The 27,959-nt window shown below is 36.2% G+C and overlaps 1 pseudogene; it reads right to left on the reverse strand.

The window, feature by feature from the left end:
- Positions 1 to 21,044: 21,044 nt before the first annotated feature.
- Positions 21,045 to 21,685, reverse strand: LOC505199 (large ribosomal subunit protein uL6-like; annotated as a pseudogene).
- Between the last annotated feature and the right edge of the window lie 6,274 nt (positions 21,686 to 27,959).

The raw sequence follows: 27,959 nt of genomic DNA on the forward strand, positions 1-27,959 counted from the left end.
AAGAAATCCCAGGGCTGATCTCCTTCAGAATGGACTGGGTGGATCTCCTTGCAGTCCAAGGGACTCTCAAGAGTCTTCTCTAACACCCCAGGCTTTAATCTCAGGCAATATCTTTCTACTTTGTGGTATAATTGGCTAATGGAGGAAAGTTATAAACTCAGTTATCTTTGTAGCTAGCAGTTCCAATCAAAAGAAAATGCACTTTCTGATACTTGTAGCTGAAGTCCCAGGAAAGGTTGTGATTGTTCTGAACTAAATCATGTGCCATCCCTGGATATCCTTGTGACCAGGTATTAGGGTGCTCATAAACTCAGATTTTCATGAAAAAGGCTTATATGAGAAAAAGCGTAGTCAACAAAAACTATGATTACTGCAATCCACTACTATTTATTTATTGACTGCTCAATAGCAAATTGTCTTCCCATATGCATCATTTCAAAATGCCACTGCACGACAACGGAAGTAGTAGACTTAAAACCAATAATTCACTCATTCCCAAAGAGAGGAAAGTCAACGTCTCACTCAGATGCTACCTACAGCTCCCCTGCCCTCACCTGTGTTAATTTAATCCCATTACATTTAAACTTTTGTCATTTGCAACATTCTACTTTCTAATATTTCTGTATTAGTAAAGAGTTCTCATATAAAAGTGACAGAAAAATAGTGAAAACTATTTTAATTCAAAAGAAATTCATTGACTCCTATAAATGAAAATTCTACAGTTGGATCTCAGGCATCATGAATTCAGGCTAAAATGATGCTGTCAGGATATCATCTTCCCTACTGGAGCCCTATTTTCCTCATAATCATTTTAATATGAAGGCAATTTTTTTCCTAAATGGTAGCAAAACTGACCAGAAGTCTCTCTAGGCTTAACTCAATGGCACATCCAGCAATTCCAATGATTAGTGTCCACTTCTTCAGTATTCAACAAAATTTCCAGGGACTGATCTGATTGACTTGGGAAAATTGTCCATCCGTGAGCCAGTTGCTGCAGTTTGGTGTGGGGTGGTGTGGGGTGTGTGTGTGTTGGAGGTGGCAGTGGAATAGATGGATTTCTGGCTACTCTGTTGGTCATAGGGTTTCCCTGGTGGCTCTGACAGTGAAGAATCTGCTTGCAATGAGGGAGACCTGGGTTTGATCCCTGGGTTGGGAAGATTCCCCTGGAGAAAGGAAAGGCTACCCACTCCAGTATTCTGGCCTGGAGAATTCCATAGACTGTATAGTCCATGGGATCACAAAGAGTCAGACACAACTGAGCGACTTTCACTTTCCAGTGGTCATAAGGATAGGATGAGGTCAACTCCACCTTGACAACATGGAATGTGTTTCATATGAAAATTAGAATTGACTTATTTCAGCAGAAATAGTTTACGCAGAAAAATAATGTAGACAAAGACCATAACTTCTACATAGAGTGAAGAAAAGAAATTTGTCTTCACTGAGTTCCTGTAAAGTTCCAGGCATCTGGTATATTATTTCATATTTATCAAATAAATTTGCTTCAAATCACAATAGTGGTGAGTGGTACAACTCATATTTTTTTTGAATCTGCCTAGTAACTCATGGTATTTATATTTTCTACCAATTTAAAGAAGGTGATTCTGAATTTCCTTCTTAGAAGAAGTATCAGATTTTGGAAAGCTAGGGAGAGACTTGGGGCATTTGAAGGGAAAGATAGATGATAAGCGGAGATGGAAAAGAAGGGGGAATTCAAGAAATAAGGTTAGTGTTTAGTCTGATCAGAACTGGTGAGAAGAACTCTAGACTGAAGCCATAAGACATGTCAATGCACCATGCACACTGGGATCCTTTCATAGAAATCCTTAAATGCTCAGCTGTGATGTTTGGATTTGTCCCAAAATATGGTAAAAAAAAAATTAAGAATTTTGAGCAGAAAGGATATTTGGTGAAAAGGATCTTGAGATTTTTATACAGTGGTATACAGGGGAATTCTGGAGAAGGCACTGGAGGCAAAGAGATAAGCTGCCAGACTGTTATCAGCTTCTCCATGTGGTGTAAAAATCTTGACTGGAGAAGAGCAGGAGGAATTTAAAAAGTGAGATTCAGATGGATTATTTTGAAACTCTGGAGTATAGATGAGTACTGGTAGAGAGTCTTAAAATGCAAATTTCAGGGATTCTCTTTCACGTGTTCATATTTGATAGGTCTGGGGCAGGGACACGACAATATGTATTTTAGCAAGGAGGCAAGATGATTCAGATGCAGGTCATTCACAGACCACAGTTTCTTTCAGAGGAGGAATAGACAGGTGTTTGATTAACTGTGAAGGGCAATCAAGCTGGGAGAGGGGAGTCTGCTGCTGATGGTAATTGGAAGGTGGGAAAGGGCCTTGATTGTAGGGAAAATTGATGAATTCTGTTTAGATCATTCTTATTCACAGTTTTATGTGAACTTTCACTGTGTAAATTTCAGTTGGCATTTTCTGGGTGTATAAAGCTCTTGGTAAAAAGATGTACTGGGATGAAAACTATTAGCACTTGTCCTCGATCAACAATACTGGAATTGCAATAAGAACTTACTGACTTGGGTTTGGGCAGAGTTTGACATAGACTAGGGATTTGACTATAATAATAAGCCATACTGAAGCTGCTGTGTTTTTCAAAATATCTGGTTGGACATTCTTTTCTTGTCTAGAAATTATGACTCTCTAATAGTATCTGAAAAATCAAGATGAGATTTTTGCCAGTATGACGTACAGATTCTTACATTTTCTGAACAAATCTTACAGTGGCCAAGATGTTAATAATGTTACTAATAAATTTTTACCCCATTAAGTCAACAGTACCTCATGGGGCAGATTATTTCTTTTATCTAAGTCTTTCTGTCAAGTTACCGTATTTTCTTAATTTGCCAAAATACTTTAAAGAAAGGCCCACTACTCTGAGGAAATGCAATGTTGGTAGGTTTTATGTCCTAATTTTCAGGTCCAGACTATCCCTTTCTGGAGCTTTGTGAATCTTGCTGGGCAACCAAGATATTTTTGTGACATGATCACGTTTCACCTCTAACAGCTCCCTGCTACAATTTCAGTTATTTCAATGAGGAATGAAATGTTTTCACTTATGTTGTCATCAGTGTTTCTAAGCTATCATTTACTGAGGAAGCCCTTCACCTAGAGTATTTTCTCTCCATGATATTCTTGCTGGTTTCATGAAAGATCATTTTTATAGATCTGCTCATAGAGGAAATGCTTTTTCACACAATTTTCCTTTCTTGATGCTCACTCAGCCAAGACATCTGTCTGACCTAATGGGGTTATAAATTTACTTCTTTCATCTTAGTTCATGGTGACCCAGGTCAAAGTATGTATTTGTACAGAGTAGAGCAGGATTAAATGAAAATTTATCCCTTTCTGGAGTATTTAGTACCTTGATAGACTTAGATTCAGTCAGAGTCTCCTTTTATCTTCTTTTTTTTTCTTACTGTAAATGCATATAATTTTAATCCTTTGAGATTTTCTCCCCAAGTCTGCTACATTTCGCTATATGCAATCCATACTAATATTGTTTATCTTACACAAAAGGAAAAAAAGTTCACTACAATGACAGTGATTCAAGTATTTATAGCAGCTATGAATTATTCCTGGAAGCTTCCCATTACCTTTATCCTCCTTTTTTTATTTTTTAAGGAGTTTGTTGTATGCACAAGATACATTATTTTAGTGCAAGTATCAGGAACAAATGACTTCCCAGATGACACTAGTGGTAAAGAGCCTGCCTACCAATGTAGGAGACTTTAGAGATGCATGTTCGATCCCTGGGTCAGGAAGATCCCCTGGAGAGGGCATGGCAACCCACTCCAGTATTCTTGAGTACTGAATGAATTCATATGAATGAATGAATTTACTGAATGAATTTATATTCTAATGAATTTATATGAAGATTTGCAGCCATCACCACAATCCAGTTTTAGAGCAGTTTGACCACTCGCAAAAGTTTCCTCTTGCAGGTGAACTCTAGTTCCATTGTTGTCCTGCCAGGAGTATCTCATGGATAGAGGAGCCTGGTGGGCTACGGTCCATAGGATCGCAGAGTTGGATCCAACTGAAGCGACTTAGCGTGGCACAGCAAAGGAACATGGGGATAACCTAAAAGTTACACAATCTGTTTCCTTCTCTGTCACTTCTCTCTCTCTCTCATGTACGCTCTAGTACTGTTTTTATAGGATACCGGAAAGGTATATCAGATTATTTTTTTTTCCTATGCCATACATGAACTCACATCCTTTCCCTACAAAATCCATGGATAGTTATATAACATGTCTATTGCTCTCAGTGGTTGATCTGTCTTTCTGACCATCTTTCAATTGACTGGGGAGTGGAGAGCTTGACTTTAATTATGCATTCTGGAAGAAAGCAGCTGTCGTAAAGTGTTCATATTGTTTCCTCTGCTGCTTTGTTCAGGTCCTGTGGATGACTGTTTTTTTTTTTCCTAATTTTATTTTATTTTTAAACTTTACATAATTGTATTAGTTTTGCCAAATATCAAAATGAATCCGCCACAGGTATACATGTGCTCCCCATCCTGAACCCTCCTCCCTCCTCCCTCCCCACACCATCCCCCTGGTCCGTCCCAGTGCACCAGCCCCAAGCATCCAGCATCGTGCATCGAACCTGGACTGGCAACTCGTTTCCTACATGATATTTTACATGTTTCATTGCCATTCTCCCAAATCTTCCCACCCTCTCCCTCTCCCACAGAGTCCATAAGACTGTTCTATACATCAGTGTCTCTTTTGCTGTCTCGTACACCGGGTTATTGTTACCATCTTTCTAAATTCCATATATATGCGTTAGTATACTGTATTTATGTTTTTCCTTCTGGCTTACTTCACTCTGTATAATAGGCTCCGGTTTCATCTGTGGATGACTGTTGAGACTGATTAGGAGAGTTACTGAAGACTCAAGCTCATAAATCAGGATCATAAAAATATTCATAATTATGGCTTGACAGAAAATGCTGCCCTACTGAACTGTTATCTTAGGCAGGTTGGTTCCCCTTGCTGTCGTCTTCTGTTTATAGCCCTGGACAAGAGTACATTTGATTATGTCTCTAATATCTTCTATAGCATCAAAGAGGGGTTGGCTACAACTTTAAAATAACATACACAGCCCAGAAAAACTGAAGGTAACATAACTATCAGAATAGATTATGATTTTTCTTTTTTATATATGCTGGTAGAGTCTGTTTTTTTTTTCATGAATAAGGAGAGAATGGACAATAAATGTTTGTATTCTTAATTTGTATCTGAAATGAAAATGTTCCTAATTCAGCAGCAATAAGGCAATGTGCCTAAGGGATATTGGGTTTGATATTCTTAATTAAGGAACCCACTAGAGTCATGTTTGGAAATTTGTTCCACTTCTCTGAGCTTTAGTTTCCCACTTCTAAAACAAAAATGCTAGAACTATTTATCATTCAACTTTATGAAAACTAATGAGGAAAAACTGTGAGAGAGGAGAATATGAATAACATTAGGGAAATAACTGGAGCTTAGCACCAGTATTTTAGGAGTAGTTTCAATAAATAATGGTCATACAGAAGATGGAATATATTCTAAAATAGTGTTTGAATACAGTGCATCAGTTTCAGTAATTTTTTGGAAAATTATAGAAAAACAGTCATGCATTATGTACACACGTACTATGTTTGGATATTAATATTGTGATTTGACATTTCTTTTGGTATAGCATTTTCCTGGCATATAGTTACTCTTCTGTAAGATTTTACTTGTAATCATTTTTGTTCCCACAGTTTTTTAGCTTTAATTTTCACACTATAAAGATCATCTATTATAAGTATATATATATAATTCATTTAGTGAATTCCAATGAATTTTTATGAAGATTTGCAGCCATCACCACAATCCAGTTTTAGAGCAATTTGTCCACTCCCAAAAGTTTCCTCATGCAGGTGAACTCTAGTTCCATTTTGTTCTGCTTGGTTTATTATAAATTATTCTTTTACAAGATAAGCATTTCATATAAATGGAATCGATATGTAGTATTTATTCTTGGCTTTTTTCACTTAGCACAATATCCTTGAGATTCATCTCAGTTGCTGCATGCATTAGTAATTTGTTTCTATTTGTTGCTGAATAAAAGTTACTGGGTAAGCCATCTAGTCCTGGAGTTACCTTTTAGGGACTGTTTACAAATTGAAATCAATAGTCTTAATATAAGAAAGCTATTCAGATTTTCATTTCTCCTTTGTTATTTTTGGTAATTTATACGTTTCATGAAAATTTCCTATTTCATTTAGGTTTTTAAAAGTATTTGGTGACATAAATCAACAACCCAGAAATTTGAACACAGTACATCCAGATTGTCTCGTTTCTTCCCAGGATGTCTGCGGTCTCACCTGGGAACACTGAAATGATTGGTAACTGGAATCCTCTCAAAGAGTTCTCTAACAAATCTGGTATGGATACTGGGATGACCTAGAATCTGGGCTCAACTGAGTCTGTTGACTGGATCACCTACACATGACCTTTCCAGGTGCATATCTTCCTGGTCAGTCTCTATTCCAGCCTCAAGAAAACACTGATCAGCAGTCTGTTATGATAGATTTATCTTTTAGAGCATTTAATAAAAAATGGAGCTATAATGTATGTATACTTTTGTACCTGGATTTTTTTTCTCTGCATAATGTTGTTGAACATTTTTACAGTTTATTAAATTATATGTTCATGTGTGGATATACTGCATTCTATTTATCCATTCAACTTGATAGAAATTTGAACTATTTCTAGTTTTTGGTAATTATAAATAAAGCTGCTGCTGCTAAGTTGCTAAGTCATTTCAGTTGTGTCCAACTCTGTGTGACCCCATAGACGGCAGCCCACGAGGCTCCCCTGTCCCTGGGATTCTCCAGGCAAGAACACTGGAATGGGTTGCCATTGCCTTCTCCAATGCATGAAAGTGAAAAGTGAAAGTGAAGTCACTCAGTCGTGTCCGACCCTCAGGGACCCCATGGACTGCAGCCTACCAGGCTCCTCCATCCATGGGATTTTCCAGGCAAGAGTACTGGTGTGGGGTGCCATTGTCTTCTCCAATAAAGCTGCTAAGAACATTTAAGTACAAGTTTCATGGATAAGTGTTTCATTTCTCTTTTATTTCTCAGGATTACCTTATTTCCCATGACCCTGACAAAAACTGTTATTAATTCTAACAACTTTTTCTCCCATAGGCTTTCTACATACACCATCATTTTGTTTGCAAATAAAGAGAACTTTACCTCTTTCTTTCCAATCAGTTTGCCTTGTCTTTTCCTCACTTAATTGCACTGGTTAGTACTTTGAATACTTCATTAATAGTAATAATGAGAGTAGACATTCTTGCTCTTTTCCTAATTTTAAGAGAAAAGATTTCAGTATTTCATATTAAATATATTGTAAGCTGTAGGTTTTCTTGTAAACGCTCTTTATCAGGTTGTGGAACTTTCCATTTATTACTAGTTGCTAGGATTTTTGTAATGAATGGTTATTATAATTTGTCATATGACTTTTTTGTATTTATTAGATGATCATGCAGCTCTTTTTCAGTATGTGGATAGAGTAAATTATTTTTAATGATTTTCAGAGGTTGAGGTAACCTTACATTCTTGGAATAAACCCCAGGTGTAATGTATTATTCTTTTTATATATTGTTGAATTTGCTTTGTTGATATTTTAAGGACTTTTGTATCTATATTTGCATCTGTATTGAGGGGTATTTCACTAAAGTTTTCTTTTTGAATAGTGTCTTTGTCTGATTTTGGTTTCAGGATAATGTTGTCTTCATAAAATTAGTTGGAAAATTTCCCCTTCTTTGAAAACATTGGTATCAAATTGTATTCTTCTTCTTCTTTAAATGCTTGCTAAAATTCACCAAGTAACTCATCTGGATCTCCTGTGTTATACTGGTAACTTGTACCTTTCATAAAATTTTCCTATTTCATTTGGGTTTTCAAAAGTATTGCCATGAAGTTGTTCATAAATTTGTCTTATTGTTCTTTTCATAGTGATGGTATCTTTAGTGATGGCCATTTTATCTAAACTGTTGAATTTATTGGCAAAAAGCTATTCATAATGTCCCTTGAATATGTTTTGTCAGTTTATTGGCTTAACAGTGATTTGATTTCTTTTTTTTAACTGACATTGATAGTTTGTGTTTTCTCTTTTTGTTTTTATTCTAACTAGAGTTTTATATCTCTTGATTATTTTCAAAGAAGTTTTTGGATTTTTCCCTCTATTTTTATTTTCTATTTAATTAATTTCTTCTCTTATTTTGATTATTTTCCTCCTACTTTGGATTTGCTTTTCTCTGTAAGCTTTTTTTAAAGGTAGGAGATTAGATAAAGATTTTAGGTTTTGTTTTGTACTAACATAAGCATTTATAGCTATAAATTTCTCTTTAAAAGCAATCTTAGTTGTATTAAACACATTTTAATTATTATGTCTTAATTTTCATCCAGTTCAAAGTATTATCCAGGCACAATTGAAAGAATTTGCATTTTGCTTTTGTTGAATGGCATGCTCTGTAAACACCAATTAGGTCAATTTATATGATAGTATTTTAGTCGTCTGCATTTTTATTGGTTTTCTACTTACTCTCTTAATTATCAAGAGAATAGTATGGAAATTATAACTGTGATTTTGGGCTTGTCTATTTCCTCTTTCATTTGAGCTACAAGCTGTGCTTAGCAATGAAATTGATTTTCATTCTGGTGCAAGCTCCATATCCTATAGCTGTGTGGTAACAATGGTTGAGCTTCCCAGGTGGCGCTAGTGGTAAAGAATCGGCCTGCCAATGCAGGAGGTATAAGAGATGTAGGTTCAATCCTTGGGTTGGGAAGATTCTCTGGAGGAGGGTATGGCAACTTCTTCCAGTGTTCTCGCCTGGAGAATCCCAGGGCAGAGGAGTATGGCTGGCTATAGTCCATAGGATTGCAAAGAGCTGGACAGGACTGAAGTTACTTGGCATGCTTGCACCAATCAGTTATCAGATAAGCACCATTACATGGATCATGTTTTTAGTAATTGTTCTGGAACCACAGTAAACTATTTGAGTACACAGAAAGCCTTCAAGTAACTATGCATTTGAAACTTCAAAATGACAGGATGAAGTATTAATATGAAACTGAGACTGTTTAAATAACTAAAAGAGACTAAAGTTATTTGAGATGTCCTATTGGGCTAAGAGAGCCCAATATCTAATAGGAATACAGAGATATGACAGATTGCCATATTTACAAAATAACCATTTTAGTTTTATAGCCTAATTAATTAATGTGCATGCTCAGTTGCTTCAGTCGTGTCTGATTCCTTGCAACCCTGAGGACTGCAGCTTGCCAGGCCCCTCTGTCCATGGGATTATCCTGGCAACGACACTGGAATGGGTTGCTATCTCCTCCTCTAAGGGATCTTCCCAACCCAGGGATTGAACCTGCATCTCCTGATTCTCCTGCGTTGAAAGGCAGATTCTTTACCACTGAGCCACCACTAGATAACACTTCCTATTAAAACAATTAGAATTGGTACAGCAAATCCTCAGCCTAAACGGATTTAAATTTAAGTCACCTCAGTTGTTTCCTAAATACTTGATTTTTAGAAAACAAAGGCTTAGAGTTCAAGTTCAAATACAGAGAAAATGGTGGAAATAGGATCTGAAACCACTTTGCCTTTCTCAAAAGCCCATGCTCTTAATCACTTCACTGTGCCTCAGTGTTTCTCTAAAATTATGAGATCCTTGGCAAGGCTATTTCTTTCCTACAGTATATAAGAATGCCCAAAGATACCTTAACTTAGAGCCATTCCTTAGAAGTGTTCCTTTTTCTGATTCCATGACAACCAAGCAACCTTTTGATAATTTGGCTCCCTCTGTAGTTTTCCTACAGGATGAGAGTCAGCTGGTCATGTCAATATGGCATTTGGTATAAATGACAGATTTATTTCTTACTGTGAATCAATACACTGCCATTCTTCTCTACATTGATCTCTGGGAACTTGGCCTCTAAAAACAAATCCATTTTTAGTAGACTGATAAAAATCAGTCTCATGGGTCAACAAAGCTGAAGACCAGACTAAACTGTGTTAGATTCACCAAGATAAATGTTGGCCTTGTTTTACTCTGTTGGAGCCGGTACCAGCCTTCCCTGAACTGCACTATTGGTAAAGTGCTGTGATATTTGAAATCACAGAATTTATACAAGCATAAAAAAGATAGGAAGATAAAATGAGTTGAAGGCAGTGGATGAAAACAATGTGTAAAGGTAATATGAAGCCAGATATCAGGTTAGTATGCGTTTCCCAGGTGGCATGTAGTGGTTAAGAACCCACCTGCCAATGCAGGAGATACAAGAGATGGAGATTCAATCCCTGGGTTGGGAAGATCCCCTGGAGGAGGGCATGACAACCCACTCCATTTCTTTCTTGGAGAATCCTATGGACAGAGAAGCCTGGTGGGCTACTGTCCATAGGATTGCAAAGAGTCAGACACAATTGAAGTAACTTAGCACACACGAATAATGTTAGTATACAAACTGTATGTCATAGGATCTGATATATTGCTAGTGACAGACTTTAAATTTGAGCCTTGAACCTATGCTTCTTAGAAGGCAAATCAAGGTGAGGAAATTTTATAAGGTAAGGATTCTGTTCTTTTTATTTGTCCCTTTCAGAAATAACTCAAGTAAAATAGTTCTTTTCTTTTTATTTGCCCCTGTTTGAAATAACTCAAGTAAAATATGATTATTACAGAAAAACTAAAAAAATGGATAATAATTCTTTTGAATCATGTATAATCCCTGTGAAGAAGGCTGAGCGCCAAAGAATTGATGCTTTTGAACTGTGGTGTTGGAGAAGACTCTTGAGAGTCCCTTGGACTGCAAGGAGATCCAACCAGTCCATTCTGAAGGCGATCAGTCCTGGGATTTCTTTGGAAAGAATGATGCTAAAGCTGAAACTCCAGTACTTTGGCCACCTCATGCGAAGAGTTGACTCATTGGAAGGATTCTGATGCTGGGAGGGATTGGGGGCAGGAGGAGAAGGGGACGACAGAGGATGAGATGGCTGGATGGCATCACTGACTCGATGGATGTGAGTCTGAGTGAACTCCGGGAGTTGGTGATGGACAGGGAGGCCTGGCGTGCTGCGATTCATGGGGTCACAAAAAGTCGGACACGACTGAGCGACTGAACTGAACTGATAATCCCTCCACTCAGAGCAAATCACTTTTAACATTTCAGTGTAATTAGATGTTGGAAAGCATCATTTTTCTTGGCCTCCATTTATATAAATCTACATTAAAAATAGAATTGTATTTCCCAATTTTTTTACTTACCAATATTTTATGACCATTTTTCTAAAAAATATTAATCATTATTTTTGCTGACTATATGGTGGCCATGAATAAGTTATAATTCATGTAGTATTGTAATTTTCTTTGATTCAGGTTTATTTTTCATTTTATAGACAATGCTGAGATAAGCACCCTTGCACATTTCTATATACAAGACCAATTATTTCCTTGGGATAAAGTTTAAAAAGTGGAATTGCTGGATCTAGATAAGATTTTACAGAGAATTTCAGTTTTGAGCTAGGTTTTAAAGAATAAGAAAGATTTAATCGGATGGAGACTCTGAAGTGAACAACAATATTACATTTCCTGAAACCTAAATTAATGAGATATTAGGTTATTTGAAATATAAAGATCATTAAAAATTTCACAATGCCCAATTTGTGACCCTCTTTTTTGAATATATTAATATTAGTTATACAGGTTAAAATCTTATGAGTGTAAGTGTACAAAGCTAGGTCATTTTCTCAGGATATAATAGCTTATCCTGGTTAAGACAAACATGATGTGACTCATTCACTTCTTCATTTGTGCATCATTTACTTCATAGATATTTACTGAGTATAAGTGCAAGGTGGTGTGATAGGCCAGTGAATACACTGAAATATGTGGGGGAAGGCCATGCTACAAACCTTCACAAAATTTGACTTATATTTTCTGGTTTTTTCTTTGTTACAGATTTTCTAAGTCAGAATATATTTATATGAGTCAGGTATATCTGAAAATGTGCTAATATTATTACTTAGAAAGCAAGTGATCTAAGAGACTGCTTTTCTCTACTATTTCATTTAATCTCTGTGAAACATTTTTACCCTTAGTTAGAGTTTTAATCAGAAATTCACATAGAACTTTCACACTCAATTTATGATCCAGGGTATGATGAGGGTTTTTATAGACAACAATAAAAGGTAATTTAGACTATTAGTTCTTTAGTGGGGTTCAGACTCATTTTTTTTTTTTTTTAACTTTTTGTAGTATGTTGGTCTGAGCAATGTGTATGAGTTCGATGAATGACAGAAAGGCAGTTGTGGCAAGACAGATTGCCAGGACATGAGGTCTGAGAACTAACAGGGAGCAAAATGTATATGGTCTCTATCCGTAGATAAGGAGTTGTGAATTTATCTGTCTTTATATTTAAATATTTAGTTCAAAATATATTTTCTTTCATAATTCTACCCCAGACTAGTCCAGTTCATATGGTTAACTCCTGTGCTAGAAATCCTATTACACTTTTCACCATGGCATATGATCTAGCCCTTAACTTTTGTTTTGTTTTGTTTTGTTACTACTTCTGTTATGTTACTCTTTTTTCAACAAGATGTCTTTTGAGAGGAAGTTCTGTTATGGATAATTTTGACTAGTGTAATTCTAGACACATAGATATCCCATAAATATTGGTTGATTACAATTCCTGAGAGGTTGGGGTGGGAAAGGAACAAATTAAAAGAAAAAAATGGATGGATGATATGAAAATATATGTCATAACCATTGAGAAGATTAAGTCCTTTGTGTAAAGATTGGAGAAACAAACCATTACAAAATTATTTTCTGATCATTTGTGTCTCCTGTTTTAAGCCATGTTTTAGTTGTCAGTTTTTATTTTTAAATACATCATTAATTTGTTATTTCAGTACGAAAAGTCTATATTATCTTTCTTCCTGTCCTGATTTAATATTCATTCTTGTCAAATAGTTTGGTCACGGCTCAGATGTTACTGTGAAATTGAGAAGAGTACAGCATTGTTCTGCTATGCTTTTGAAAAACTGCTGTATCTTTTATATTAGGTAAATAGACACAGTTCCAAAAAAGGATATACATTTCCATTCTAATTCTTTTCATGCTGTCGTTGCATAAAGCATGTCCTAAGAGCCAAGGATGAACAAAAACTGCTTCTTAAAGAAGAAAGGATAAAGCAAGATAAAGACATCAAAGCTGTTGCCAATACATTTTATCCTGAAAGAAATTACCAGAAAGGATCAGAACTTAATGGAAAGGGGTTACTGTTATAAATTTTTCTGAGGAATTTCAGAAGGGAGTAGGAAATTTTCAGAGGAGGAGATATATTTATTCAGTTGACAATAGTCCTGTGAAATTTTCTAGTTAATTCAAACAAAAGGCAAAAGCTTTAATATATCTACTGGGTAAACGATGTTTTAAAAATCAGGGAAACACATCTAAAAATGCTTAAAGTGAAAAATGTCTAAGGCCATTTTGCTGAAAAACTTTTAAAGACACTTTCAAGTTTTCTCAAAGTACAGTTCCAAGTTCAATGCAAACTCTGTAAAAAACGGTTTCACTGAGAACCAGCATCAACTGATTGTTAGGTCTAAGGTTTCCCATGGTGCCAGGTACTGAAGAAGAGTTTTTTTTTTTGTAGTTTTGCAATGTATGATTTGTTCAACAAGTACTCTAAAGTCCCACTTCCTGCAAGGCATTGTGTGCCAGGGAATGTAGAAGATTCAAAGGTGTTTGAGGTAATTATCACGCCCTTAAGGAGAAACAACAGGTAGAGAAAGTAACAATTGCTGACATCTTTAAGAAAGCTTGTCAAAATTAATTTAAACCAAACTCATGACTTATACAGAGAACTAAAATATCCCATAGTTTGCTTCAAGTAATATTTTATTCTAGTTATATATTTGATTTCTCTTTTGTGGTCTGTGTGAGACTTAGGACTTTCCCCTTTGGCCCTATTGAACTGTATCATCTGTCCCCTGAGGAACCTAGCCCCGCTAAGAGTATAGGGCAGTTGTGAGTCCAGAGTCTATAGTGGAGACCTTATATTAGAAGATCCCTCCCAGCACTTAGCATTTTATTTGTGTTTCATAATTCCCCTCTAACTTAGTTCTGCCTAATGGCTTTATTGAGTTGATACAGTGATTAAATACATTTGTAAATCACTTAGCAAATTACCTAGTAATCGCATAGTAAACACATATTGTGTACACGCTGAGTCGCTTCAATCACGTCCAACCCTTTGCGACCCTAAGGACTATAGCCCACCAGGCTCCTCTGTCCATGGGATTCTCCAGGTAAGAATACTGGAGTGGGTGGACATGACTTCCTCTGGGGAATCTTCCTGACCAGAGATCGAACCTGCATCTTTTAAGTCTCCTGAATTGGCAGGGGTATTCTTTACCACTAGCACCATCTGGAAAATCCATTAAACGGTATTAAATCAAATAATATGATATTCTCTGTTTAGAACTCTCTAACTGCTTTCCATTGTACTTAGAATCAAAACTGCTGCTTACCACTTAAGATGTCCTATAATGCCTTTACAAAAATCTGTCCACTTGCGTTAGTGCCTTCTGGCATAACTCTTTCCCTATATTTCATATTCCTCTGTCACCCTAGGCTTCTTGCTATAACTGAATGGTGCTAAGCACCCTCGCTCCAGGGATCTCTAAACTTGTTTTCTCTTTTATTTACAAAATCTCCTCAACAAGATTGTTGAGTGGCTCCCTCACTCCCATAGTCACATGGAACATTTTTCATGACAGTTCTGTATCAGTGCCATTTCCTCAGACATACTTTACTTGGCTGTCATATCCAGCGGCAATTCCCCTCAGTGGTGTCCTAGTTGCTTTTTATCCCCCTGTACTAATTAGCACTTAAATTGTTTGTTAACTTATTTATCTTTGGCATCCTTACTAGACTATAATTTAGAAAAGAACCTGTAAAGCAAGGACTTTTTCTCTCTGCTTAACTGTTTCATCCTGTCCCTATAACAATGCCTCACATACAGAGATACTAAAAACATTTTTGTATGGAAAAAATGACTGGAAGTATTTATTTCTATGGATAACAAAGTCCTGTGCTGCCAAAAGCTATTTCTAGAGAAAAAGGACATTATTAGGAATTAAGTCCTTTATCCATGGTTTCTTGAATCAACATAGTCTTTTTAAAAGTAGAAAATAAAAGTTTTTAATTTCAAAGAGTACAGCCTCGGTAGGTGAGAACAGTTAGGGAACATCAGGTAAGATCAGCTCACACTTATTTGTTGTATCTCAGTTGTAAACTTTAAAAGTTAGTCTTAATTTTTTATCATAGTGATTACCTAGTGACCATTAAAAATAAAAATGCATATAGAGTTTTACAATTGTGAGCCCTGCACTTCATGCTAACAAACAAGATAGGTTACTAGTAATCTAAATATTACTTTTAAAGTCCAAAGACTGAGTGATAGTTTTATAGTTGTTAGACCGCAATTTCACAATAGAGTCTGTGCTGTTCTATCTTGCTTTCTAACTGCTTTATGTGCACATCTTTGTGAATTTGTAACCCCATGGACTGCAGCATGCCAGGCTTCCCTGTCTATCACCAACTCCCGGAGCTTGCTCAAACTCATGTCCATCAAGTTGGTGATGCCATCCCACCATCTCATCCTCTGTTGTCCCCTTCTCATCCCGCCTTCAATCTTTCCCAGCATCAGGGTCTTTTTCATTTCCTGTCACCATGTAATAATTTCGATGAAGTCAGGAAAAGGCATGAAGAGTTTGACAGGATAGATTTTTAGTTAAACATTTATAGTACATAGTGTTTGTAATATAAATCCACGATTAAAATGTCTTCCATTAATTTAAGAAAATATTCATTTATTCATTCAGCAAATATTTGTTTACCTACAATGTGCCAGACACTAAAGATATGTGAATGAACAAAACACACGAAAAAAACTTGGGCAAAAAAAGTTTCTTCAATAACCTCTACCAAATTTCCCTCTTTGTAAATCTGTCATGGGTGAATTTAAATATACTGACTTTTTTCCAATTTCCAATTTGTATTTTGCAAACACCTATTGCTTTTAAAGCATAGATTTGGCTACTTGAATAACTAAATAATGGAATTAAAGATTTTATTCTGAAGGAACTGCTTTAATTGAGGGAAGGGAGCCTATACTTGAAAATACTAAGTTAACATACACATATGCATATCAAAGAAGAGATTCAAGATGATTGATGAACATCTTTGATGTTTAGAGACAGGTCACTAGATTTGAAATCAAAGAGACTAGGTTATTGAGTAAATCAAATGCTCATTAGTGTTTCCAGTGACTGTATACTTTCATTTGCCTTCCTGTTTCTTGGGAGGCAAAACTCTAGATAGTATTTTCACTTGATCTTAGGCATGGGATTCATATTTAAAGTAGTTGAAGCTTCTATAGTGATGGTTGCCTTCTCTGCATAACAAAATCATGAATACAGTAGATTCTAGACATTTACAGATTTACAATTCATGGTTTTAACTATTTGCCAGTGAAGGGGGAAAATACTTAATATTTTACTGAAAGAAATTTGATTTATTCACCTGAGTGAGTTTGTCTAGCAAATACTTAATCTTTTAGTGTTTTTGTTGTTCTGAATATCCTAAAATAATACAACTTTGCTTATTCTGTGAATATTTTCCATTAACTAAAAGAAAATTATTTAAAAATTTGAGTGTGTCCAGGAAATATAGGACTAGATGGAAATAAGTTTCAAAAGAAAGAAGAGGATGAATATAAATAAAATACTATATAATCAAATTTAAAGTTGCCTAACCCACTCCAGTATTCTTGCCTGGAGAATTCTGTGGACAGACTGAAGTGACTTCGCATACATGCACGCATGCAAGGCATATTTTTATGTATCATGAACCTATAATTTGGGGGCCAGTCTTTTCATTTAGTTAATATTAAATCCTACATTATTTGGATTCAGACGAACGTTTTTGTATTTTAATTTTTAGCATATTTATACTGTTTACCATGAGGATGGGTATTGAAAGTATTAAATTCTTATCAATGATTTACTTACTTTATTTGTATAACTTTTTTAAAGTGTAGAGATATGATAAAAATTTATTATAAGCATTTTGACTATATTTACGTATCAGTCAAAAAATCTTTCAAAAGCTTTTCATTTCTACTTCTGGTTGCATTGATAGTGGCAGGTTTCACAGCTGTGGTAGCATTTGCAGCAATAGTCTCATTGATTACTTAAGAAGAAAAATTCAAATAAAGAAGTATTTATTGCATTCTTACTAGACTGCATCTTAATGTGCTGCACATGGGGTATTTATAATTGCCTCTTATTATCTTACAGTCTTGTCAGAGAGGGGGAATTTGTGTACATTAGGCAATTAGAATACAGTCCAAAAATGACCACTTGAATTTAACCAAGCATTAGTATGTGTGACTAGTACAGTAACAGTTCAGGGAAGGTTTTAATGGAAGAATTTAATCCAAGAACAGATTAAAGGCCTGGCTTTTCCCTAGAACTTGATAAAGTGGAATAGACTAAATGGATCGTAAATTCATAAGTGAAACTGTGAGTGCTGAACTAGTGTGATTGTTGTAAGAAACTGAAGAGGTCAGCTGGACTGTAGAGAAGGTACAGGGAAGGGAAGCTTCAACCCATTACTGGGACCTGATGATGCTTGACCTGTCATGCGCATCCTCGTCCAGGAAGGAGTCTGAACTCTATCCATTACGCAGTAGGAAGTCAGTAGTTGTGAGTCCCAGACCATTATAGTCATGAGAATTTTTTTCATGTCATGTACAAATAACTTTAAATAAATCCACATGTTTATTTTTCCTGATCCACACAAATATGTGGAGGACGAGAAACTCTAAGTTTGGATACAAATTGACCAATATTTCTTCTTAGTCTAATATTTTATAAAAATTCTGAGATAAATGTGTAACCTTTATGAAAGTCTTACAATAGTTTTATTTTTAAAAGAATATGTGCTAAAATTAGAACTTTTGGATGTTTATAATTTGGATAAAATGCAATTTTCCAGGATGATTGAAGATCACTGGATGCTGACCTCTGAGCTGTTAAATATAATCCTGAGATGGTCTCTATAATAAGAATGGGAATTTGTATCCTTGTCGGTGTGCTGTGCTGTGCTTAGTCACTCAGTTGTGTATGACTCTGTGACCCCATGGACTGTATGTAGCCCACCAGGCTCCCCTGTCCATGGGGATTCTCCAAGCAAGAACACTGGAGTGGGTTGCCATGCCCTCCTCCAGGGGATCTTCCCAACCCGGGGATTGAACCTAGGTCTCCTGCACTGCAGGGAGATTCTTTACCGCCTGAGCCACCAGGGAAGCCTGCCTTGTCAGTGTGGATAATACCATGCACACTGTGGTCAGAACTCTATAAGTAAAAATAAACTGGAAGTTTTGGCCAATATCCACATATTTAATAAATAATTTTTAAAAGTCAGGTTAGTTTAAGAAAACTCTGGTAATTATCTAAATATAATTTATGGAATTTTAATTTTTCTGGAATCACAAAGAGGGAACTCTCTGAGGATGGTAATGTTAAAGAACAAAATTCTGCATGGGTAGTGTGACATTTACTCAGAAAAATTAAATCTAGGACTAAAGCTGAGAAAAACTGTTGTCAGTTGGAAAGATTATAATGACTGAGAAAGCATTATAGAGGACAAAGTCTTTGTCCTTACACCCTACTGGGAATCCCTTATGGTCTAAAACCTGTGTGATAGGAAGTCATTTGAATATTGCATTATAATACTTCCCAAATATTCCCTAAAGGATCTGTTCATTTTAATGTCTATAGGATGTTTTCAAGGAATGCCTAATGACATGAGAAAATGATCACAAGGTGAATGGCAAAGGGAAACAAAATTATAAATACAATATCATTTCCATTCTATAATTAAACTCATTAAACAAATATATAAAAGTGAATTTCAGGACATAAAATACTTTGGGGAGGTTCTTAAGTCATAAATTTTTGAAAATTTTCTCTGCATAAATATACATATATATATTTCCCAAATTCTTAATGTTGAACCTTGACCCTTACACTTTCAGAGAAGGGCATGATCTACTTATAGTCATAGCTCTTATTTTTTATTAAAGTTTCAGGTTTTGTTTCATAGATTTGTATGAATTTTCTGTATACCAAGAAAAAGTAATCTTGGAATGTTATATTAATTTCATAAACTAGTTTTCCATTATAGTGTTTGACTAGTTTTAAATCACCTTGAATGATGAATTCTTTTCAATTTCAGGAGTTTGTTTTGCCTATTCTTATTGCAGTATATACATGGTGATAAATTTTCATTCATGATTGATCGTAATGAAAATGTAGATCTATTTCATTAATTCAAGTTTGTAATTTATATCTGAAAATACACAATGATGAATGCATTCAAATTACAATGCAACATGTAGGGTTGAAGAGAAGTATATGTTGTTTCACTTAAGCTGCAAATGCTGTTATCATTCAGCATGTAATCATCAGTTTTCAATGGGAGGATGGAAAGAGTTTGAAATCCAGGTTGCTGCTTAGTTTATCAGAAAGGTAAAGACCCAGTCATGGTTCATTTTAATAGGTGAATGCTAGGACCTGGCTGACAAGATAATTTCCATCTTTATTAAAGACCTAAGTGCTTATTCCCTGAGAATTAGTTCGCCTGAGTATGGTGTTTATGAAAACATGTAAGAGGTTGTTAACATTTTTTTAAAAAGCTTAAAGTTATAAACTCTTCATTGCTGAACAATCCTGTTTTGTTTTTTCTTTTAAGATCCTGGGAATGAAAATAGGTAGTTCATAGTTTAAAACAGAAAACAAAACTTATTGTTGAGTGACTGCTGACTTTTACAGTGTACTTAAAATGACTTCAAATGCATTTTTAGTGTCTTTTTCATTTATATTTGCTCTAAGAATCTTGAGGATAGATAAGAAATGTCTAAAAACACAATAATCTAGTTAATATGGTTTAAATACTGTCTTGGGAGTAGGGATGGGAAATTGGACCCATTGTGAGTTCCAGTGTAGTCTATTTTATGAAATGTGCCTTATAGAAAAAATTGGTGCTATTAAGGTAAAGTACAAAGCAAAGGGGTATAAATTCAGATTATGGTTTTCCATTAGTATTCATATAATCTAGAAAAATTGTTAGCAAAATAGTATGATTGAAAGACTGTCAGATTTTATCTTTTTAGGTTGTGTGATACTACCTGTGTCATTTACTCTCTTAACTATAATTTTGTTATCTATAAAGCACATCAACAACTCAATGGACATAAATTTGAGAAAACTCCAGGAGATAATGGAAAACAGGGGATCTTGGCATGCTGCAGTCCATGGGGTCTCAAAATGTCAGGCACAATTTAGTGACTGAACAGCAACAAACATAAAGTAGTGATACTACTATATTTTACAGAAATTATTTTGAGGATTAAATAAAATATATAAAGTGCCTAGGATTGTACCTGGTAATTTTTCCAGATTCAGTACATAGTCTTTTATACAGACATCTATATGTCTTTTTCCTATTTAACTGTGGGTTTAGTCTGGGGTCCATTGACATTTAGGGAATAATGGAGGTTCTCCATTTACAGAAGTCCCTAGGTTCTATGCTTATATTACTTTCATAAGATTTAAAATTTCTCTGTTACAGCCCTTAATTACAAACATACATGTTAAACTTTATTCAGTTTAACTGCCAATTTATCTTATAGTCTAATTTAACAGTTTAATTGTAGGCAATTTCACAGAATTAGAAGCCAGACCTGTGAGTGTAGCCCTGGTTGTGGTAAAAAAATTGCAAAGGGAACTAATTTTATTTTATTTTTTAAAATTTTTTTATATTTTCAAATCAAGAGTTTCATTGTCTCTTTAAAATATCACAACTGAGTCCATAGAACCATCTGCTATCTTGTTGTTTCTGCAGCAGGATTACTGAGATCTTATTCATCAGCCTGCTGAACTGTTCCTTTTTCAGAAACATAGATACCATCCAAAAATTTTCTGATATCCTTGTTTTTAACTGTGGTGGCTTGCTGAATCAAAGCAGCTGAATTTGACACAAGTTCAATGTCATTTCCTTCAAGAATCAACTCATCTTTCTGGGCTTGAGATACTGAACAGGCAACCCCTGGCCTCATTCGAACCCTGCGTATGTATTTTTCACCCCCAAAATTTCAGATTTCCACAAGAGAACCATTCTCATGAATAACAACGTTGATGGGGAAGTGGGCATACACCGACCTCATCTTGTAACAGAAGCCCAGTGTAACACCCTCGATCATGTTCTGTACGTGACTACAGATTGTGCGAACAGTGGCCAGTTCCTTTCTGTTTCCCCACCATTTGTCAACATGGAGCCTCTTCTTTTTCTTTCCAAGGAGACTGAGTTCTACATTGATGTGATTGAAGTCCCTCCGCAGGGTGCCTCCGGGGCCCTTCACAATAACTGTCCGTCCCTTCAAGTTAATGTCGACATTTTCTGGGATGTCGACAGTCTGGTTGCTGAGAATGGTCTTCATTCTCGCAGTAGATGCGGGGGAAAAAGCAGGGAACTAATTTTAAAGTGAAACGTTTACTCCATAAATAGATCCTTTAAAATGTCAGGAGTAAAATATACTTATATAAAATGTTTTCAACTTTGAATTCAGTTGATTGGTTGTTTTGTATAAAATCATACAAAAACGAGACTTTTTGTGGTTGTGGGAACAATGAGAATTGCCAACAGTTCACATTAAATGCATAATGTAAAATTTATCTACACAAAATATTGTATCTTGCTTGTTTTTTTTTAACTTTAAATTGGAATCTTTGAGTCTTTAGTTTTTAGATGTAATATTTAAGTATTTGAAATATATGCAGCCTCTCATTTTATACCTAATAATTTTAACACCCAAGCATGGGCTAAATATTTGCTATTTTATTTTTTCCAGCTTCATTGAGATATAATTGACTTTTAGAATTGTATAGGTTTAAGGTGTATAATGTGATGATTTGATACATATATATTGCAAAATGATTACCATAATATGATTAATTAACACCTCCATTACCTCATATAATTACCTTTTCTGTGTTTGTGAGGTGAGAAAATTTACTATATACTTGCTTAGCAATTGTTGAATATAGAGTATTGTTAACTATAGTCACCATGTTGTACATTAGATCACCAGACTTTATTAATCTTATAGCTGGAAATTTGTGCCTTTTGACCACAACTCCTCATTACTCTGACCTCACACCCCTAATAACCACCATTCAACTCTCTATTACTATCATTTCAACTTTTTTAGATTCTACATGTAAACATGATCATGCGATATTTGTCTTTCTCTGACTTATTTCACTTAGCCTAATGATCTCAAATTTACCTCTGTTCAGTTCAGTCGCTCAGTCATGTCCGACTCTTTGCGACCTCATGAATTGCAGGATGCCAGGCCTCCCTGTCCATCACCAACTCCCAGAGTTCACCCAAACTCATGTCCATCCAGTCGGTGATGCCATCCAGCCATCTGTCGTTCCCTTTTCCTCCTGCCCTAAATCCCTCCCAGCATCAGGGTCTTTTCCAATGAGTCAACTCTTTTCATGAGATGGCAAAAAATTGGAGTTTGAGCTTTAGCACCAGTCCTTCCAAAGAACACCCAGGGCTGATCTCCTTTAGAATGGACTGGTTGGATCTCCTTGCAGTCCAAAGGACTCTCAAGGGTCTTCTCCAACACCACAGTTCAAAAGCATCAATTCTTTGGTGTTCAGCTTTCTTCACAGTCCAACTCTCACATCCATAAATGGTTTTCCCATGACCACTGGAAAAATCAAAGCCTTGACTAGATGGACCTTTGTTGGCAAAGTAATATCTCTGCTTTTGAATATGCTATCTAGGTTGGTCATAACTTTCCTTCCAAGGAGTAAGCATCTTTTAATTTCATGGCTGAAATTACCATCTGCAGTGATTTTGGAGCCCCCCAAAATAAAGTCTGACACTGTTTCCACTGTTTCCCCATTTATTTCCCATGAAGTGATGGGACCAGATGCCATGATCTTCGTTTTCTGAATGTTGAGCTTTAAGCCAACTTTTTCACTCTCCTCTTTCACTTTTACCAAGAGGCTCTTTAACTCCTCTTCACTTTCTGCCATAGGGGTGGTATCATCTGCGTATCTGAGGTTATTGGTATTTCTCCCGGCAATCTTGATTCCAGCTTGTGCTTCTTCCAGCCCAGCGTTTCTCATAATGTACTCTGTATATAAGTTAAACAATCAGAGTGAAAACATACAGCCTTGACGTACTCCTTTTCCTATTTGGAACCAGTCTGTTGTTCCATGTCCAGTTCTAACTGTTGCTTCCCGACCTGCATACAGATTTCTCAAGAGGCAGGTGAGGTGGTCTGGTATTCCCATCTCTTTCAGAATTTTCCACAGTTTATTGTGATTCACATAGTCAAAGGCTTTGGCATAGTCAATAAAGCAGAAATAGATGTTTTTCTGGAACTCTCTTGCTGTTTCGATGATCCAGCGGATGTTGGCAATTTGACCTCTGGTTCCTCTTCCTTTTCTAAAACCAGCTTGAACATCTGGAATTTCACGGTTCCCATATTGCTGAAGCCTGGCTTGGAGAAATTTGAACATTAATTTACTAGTGTGTGAGATGAGTGCAAAATTGTGTGGTAGTTTGAGCATTCTTTGGCATTGCCTTTCTTTGGGATTGGAACGAATACTGACCTTTTCCAGTCCTGTGGCCACTGCTGAGTTTTCCAAATTTGCTGGCATATTGAGTGTAGCACTTTCACAGTATCATCTTCCAGGATTTGAAATAGCTCAACTGGAATTCCATCACCTCCACCAGCTTTGTTCATAGTGATGCTTTCTAAGGCCAACCTGACTTTATATTCCAGGATGTCTGGCTCTAGGTGAGCGATCACACCATCATGATTATCTTAGTCGTGAAGATCTTTTTTGTATCTATGTTGACTCAAATGATAATATTTCGTATATATATGTGTGTATATATATATATATATATATATATATAATATATATATATACATGTAACCCTTTATCATTATGTAAGGTCTGTCTAGTCAAGGATATAGTTCTTCCAGTGATCATGTATGGGTATGAGGGTTGGACTATAAAGAAAGCTGAGCACTGAAGGACTGATGTTTTTGAACTGTGGTGTTGGAGAGGACTCTTGAGTCCTTGACTGCAAGGAGATCCAACCAGTCCATCCTAAAGGAGATCAATCCTGAGTGCTCATCTGGGTGTTCATTGGAAGGACTGCTGTTGAAGCTGAAACTCCAATACTTTGGCCACCTGATGCAAAGAGCTGACTCATTGGAAAAGACCCTGATGCCGGGAAAGATTGAAGGCAGGAGGAGAAGGGGATGACAGAGGATGAGATGGTTGGATGGCATCACCGACTCAATGGACATGAGTTTGGGTAGGCTCCGGGAGTTGGTGGTGGACAGGGAGGCCTGGCATGCTGTGGTTCACGGGGTCGCAAAGAGTCAGACACGACTGAGCGACTGAACTGAACTGAACTGAAGGAAATTTGCCTCTTCTTACAAGCTTTTGATTTAAAGTCTGCTTGTCTGATACAAGTATAGCTACCCCTACTCTCTTTTAGTTTCCACTTGGCTGGAATATCTTTTTCCATTTCTTCATGTTAAGCCTATGTGTATCTTTAAAACATTTTGATTGGGAATTAATCTATTTACATCTAATAAAATAATTATTAATATCTCTTAATAGGTAAGGACTTTCTAATGCCATCTTATATTTCTCTTCTTTGTAGTTTCCTTGTTCTTTTCTTCCTCTTGTGTTGTCTTCATTTGTGAACTGATAATTTTCTCTAACAGTATGCTTTGATTTCCTTTTCTTTGTTTTTCATATATCTTTTGATTTGTGGTTACCATGAGGTTTATATAAAATGTCTTATAGATACAATAGTCTATTTTATGCCGATAACCAGCTAACTTTGATCACATATAAGCTCTATCATCTTTATGTTTTTGATGTTAAAATTTACCTCTTTTTCTGTTAGTATACATTCACAGATTATTAAAGCTATAGCTATTTTTAATACTTCTGTCCATTAACCTTGGTTATCACATCATCACATTGTAGTATTCTGAATTTGTACTGTACAATTACATACACTTCACATGCTAACAAGGTTATGCTCAAAATCTTTCAAGCTGGCTTCAGCAGTACGTGAACTTCTAGATGTGCAAGCTGGTTTTAGAAAAGGCAGAGGAACCAGAGATCAAATTGACAACATCGGTTGGATCACGGAGAAAGCAAAGGATTCAAAAAAACATCTACTTCTCCTTCATTGACTATGCTAAAGCATTTGACTGTGGATCACAACAAACTGTGGAAAATTCTTCAAGAGATGGGAATACCAGACCACCTTACTTGTCTCCTGAGAAACTTATACACAGGTCAAGAAGCAACTGTTAGAATCAGACATGGAACAATGGACTGGTTCACAGTTGGGAGAAAAGTATGACAAGGCCGTGACCCTGCTTATTTAGCCTATATGCAGAGTACATCATGCAAAATGCCAGGCTGGATGAATCACAAGCTGGGATCAATATTGCCAGGAGAAATATCGGCAACTTCATATACACAGAGGATACTACTGTAATGGCAGAAAATGAACAGGAACTAGAGCCTCTTGATGAAGGTGAAGGAAGAGAGTGAAAACGCAGATTGAAACTCTATATTTAAAAAACCCCAAAGATCACTGGCATCCGGTTCCATCACTTCATGACTAAAAAAAGGAGAAAAAGTGGAACAGTGACGGATTTTCTTTTCTTGACCTCCAAAATCACTGCAGATGGTGACTCAGTCCTGAAATTAAAAGATGCTTGCTCCTTGGAAAGAAAGCTATGAAAACCTAGACAGCATATTAAAAGGAGAGACATCACTTTGCCAACAAAGGTCCTTACAGTAAAAGCTATGGTTTTTCCAGTAGTCATGTACGGATGTGATAGTTGGACCGTAAAGAAGGCTGAGTATTGAAGAATTGAGGCTTTCGAACTGTAGTGTTAGAGAATACTCTTGAGAGTCCCTTGGACAGCAAGGAGATCAAAACAGTCAATCCTAAAGGAAATAAGTCCTGAATATTCATTGGAAGGACTGATACTGAAGCTGAAGCTCTATTACTTTGGCTACCTGATGCAAAGAGCTGACACATTGAAAAAGACCCTGATGCTGGAAAAGATTGAAGGCAAAGTGAGATGGAAACAACAGAGGATGAGATGGTTAGATTGCATCACTGACTCAATGGACATGAATTTGAGCAAACTCTGGGAGGTAGTGAAAGACAGGGAAGCCTTGCGTACTGTAGTCTATGGGGTTGCAAAGAGTGAGACACAACTTAGCAACTGAACAACAGCAAAAAAAAAAAAAAATATATATATATATATATATATATGAATAGCTAATGTTGGCCATCTTTGCTACAAATTAGCATATTTCTTGCCATAATTTTATTTTTATTTCTATCAAAGGCTTATTGTATGCCTGGTGTTCTACATATATAAATGCTTTTAATCTTCATTATAATCAGGTATTATTTTCCATTTTATAAATGAAAAAACTGAAAAATGTTAACTTTTCTGTCATTTAATGTTATTAAAAAATTGGTATGAAGATAAAACAATGAATAAAATAAATAATATCTGCTATTATGGAGCTTTTATTAAATTGGGGGTTCAGTTCAGTTCAGTTGGTCAGTTGTGTCCGACTCTTTGCGACCCCATGAATCGCAGCACGCCAGGCCTCCCTGTCCATCACCAACTCCTGGAGTTCACCCAGACTCATGTCCATCGAGTCAGTGATGCCATCTAGCCATCTCATCCTCTGTTGTCCCCTTCTCCTCCTGCCCCCAATCCCTCCCAGCATCAGAGTCTTTTCCAATGAGTCAACTCTTCGCATGAGGCGGCCAAAGTACTGGACTTTCAGCTTTAGCATCATTCCTTCCAAAGAAATCCCAGAGCTGATCTTCTTCAGAATGGACTGGTTGGATCTCCTTGCAGTCCAAGGGACTCTCAAGAGTCTTCTCCAACACCACAGTTCAAAAGCATCAATTCTTTGGCGCTCAGCCTTCTTCACAGTCCAACTCTCACATCCATACATTGACCACAGGAAAAACCATAGCCTTGAGTAGACGGACCTTTGTTGGCAAAGTAATGTCTCTGCTTTTGAATATGCTATCTAGGTTGGTCATAACTTTCCTTCCAAGCAGTAAGCATCTTTTAATTTCATGGCTGAAATCACCATCTGCAGTGATTTTAGAGCCCCCAAAAATAAAGTCTGACACTGTTTCCACTGTTTCCCCATCTATTTCCCATGATGTGATGGGACCACATGCCATGATCTTCGTTTTCTGAATGTTCAGCTTTCAGCCAACTTTTTCACTCTCTTCTTTCACTTTCATCAAGAGGCTTTTTAGTTCCTCTTCACTTTCTGCCATAAGGGTGGTGTCATCTGCATATCTGAGGTTATTGATATTTCTCCCGGCAGTCTTGATTCCAGCTTGTGTTTCTTCCAGCCCAGCGTTTCTCATGATGTACTCTGCATATACTCTGCATGATACACTCTGCATGATGTACTCTGCCTTGATGTACTCCTTTTCCTATTTGGAACCAGTCTGTTGTTCCATGTCCAGTTCTTTTTTTTTTTTTTGAATACATATTTATATTTTTATTTGGAAAAATCATGTCTTTCATTTTTTACTTTTTCATCCATGTCCAGTTCTAACTGTTGCTTCCTGACCTGCATACGGATTTCTCAAGAAGCAGGTCTGGTGGTCTGGTATTCCCATCTCT

This window comes from Bos taurus, chromosome 10 (genome assembly GCF_002263795.3).
Source record: "Bos taurus isolate L1 Dominette 01449 registration number 42190680 breed Hereford chromosome 10, ARS-UCD2.0, whole genome shotgun sequence".
NCBI classification, from domain to species: domain Eukaryota; kingdom Metazoa; phylum Chordata; class Mammalia; order Artiodactyla; family Bovidae; genus Bos; species Bos taurus.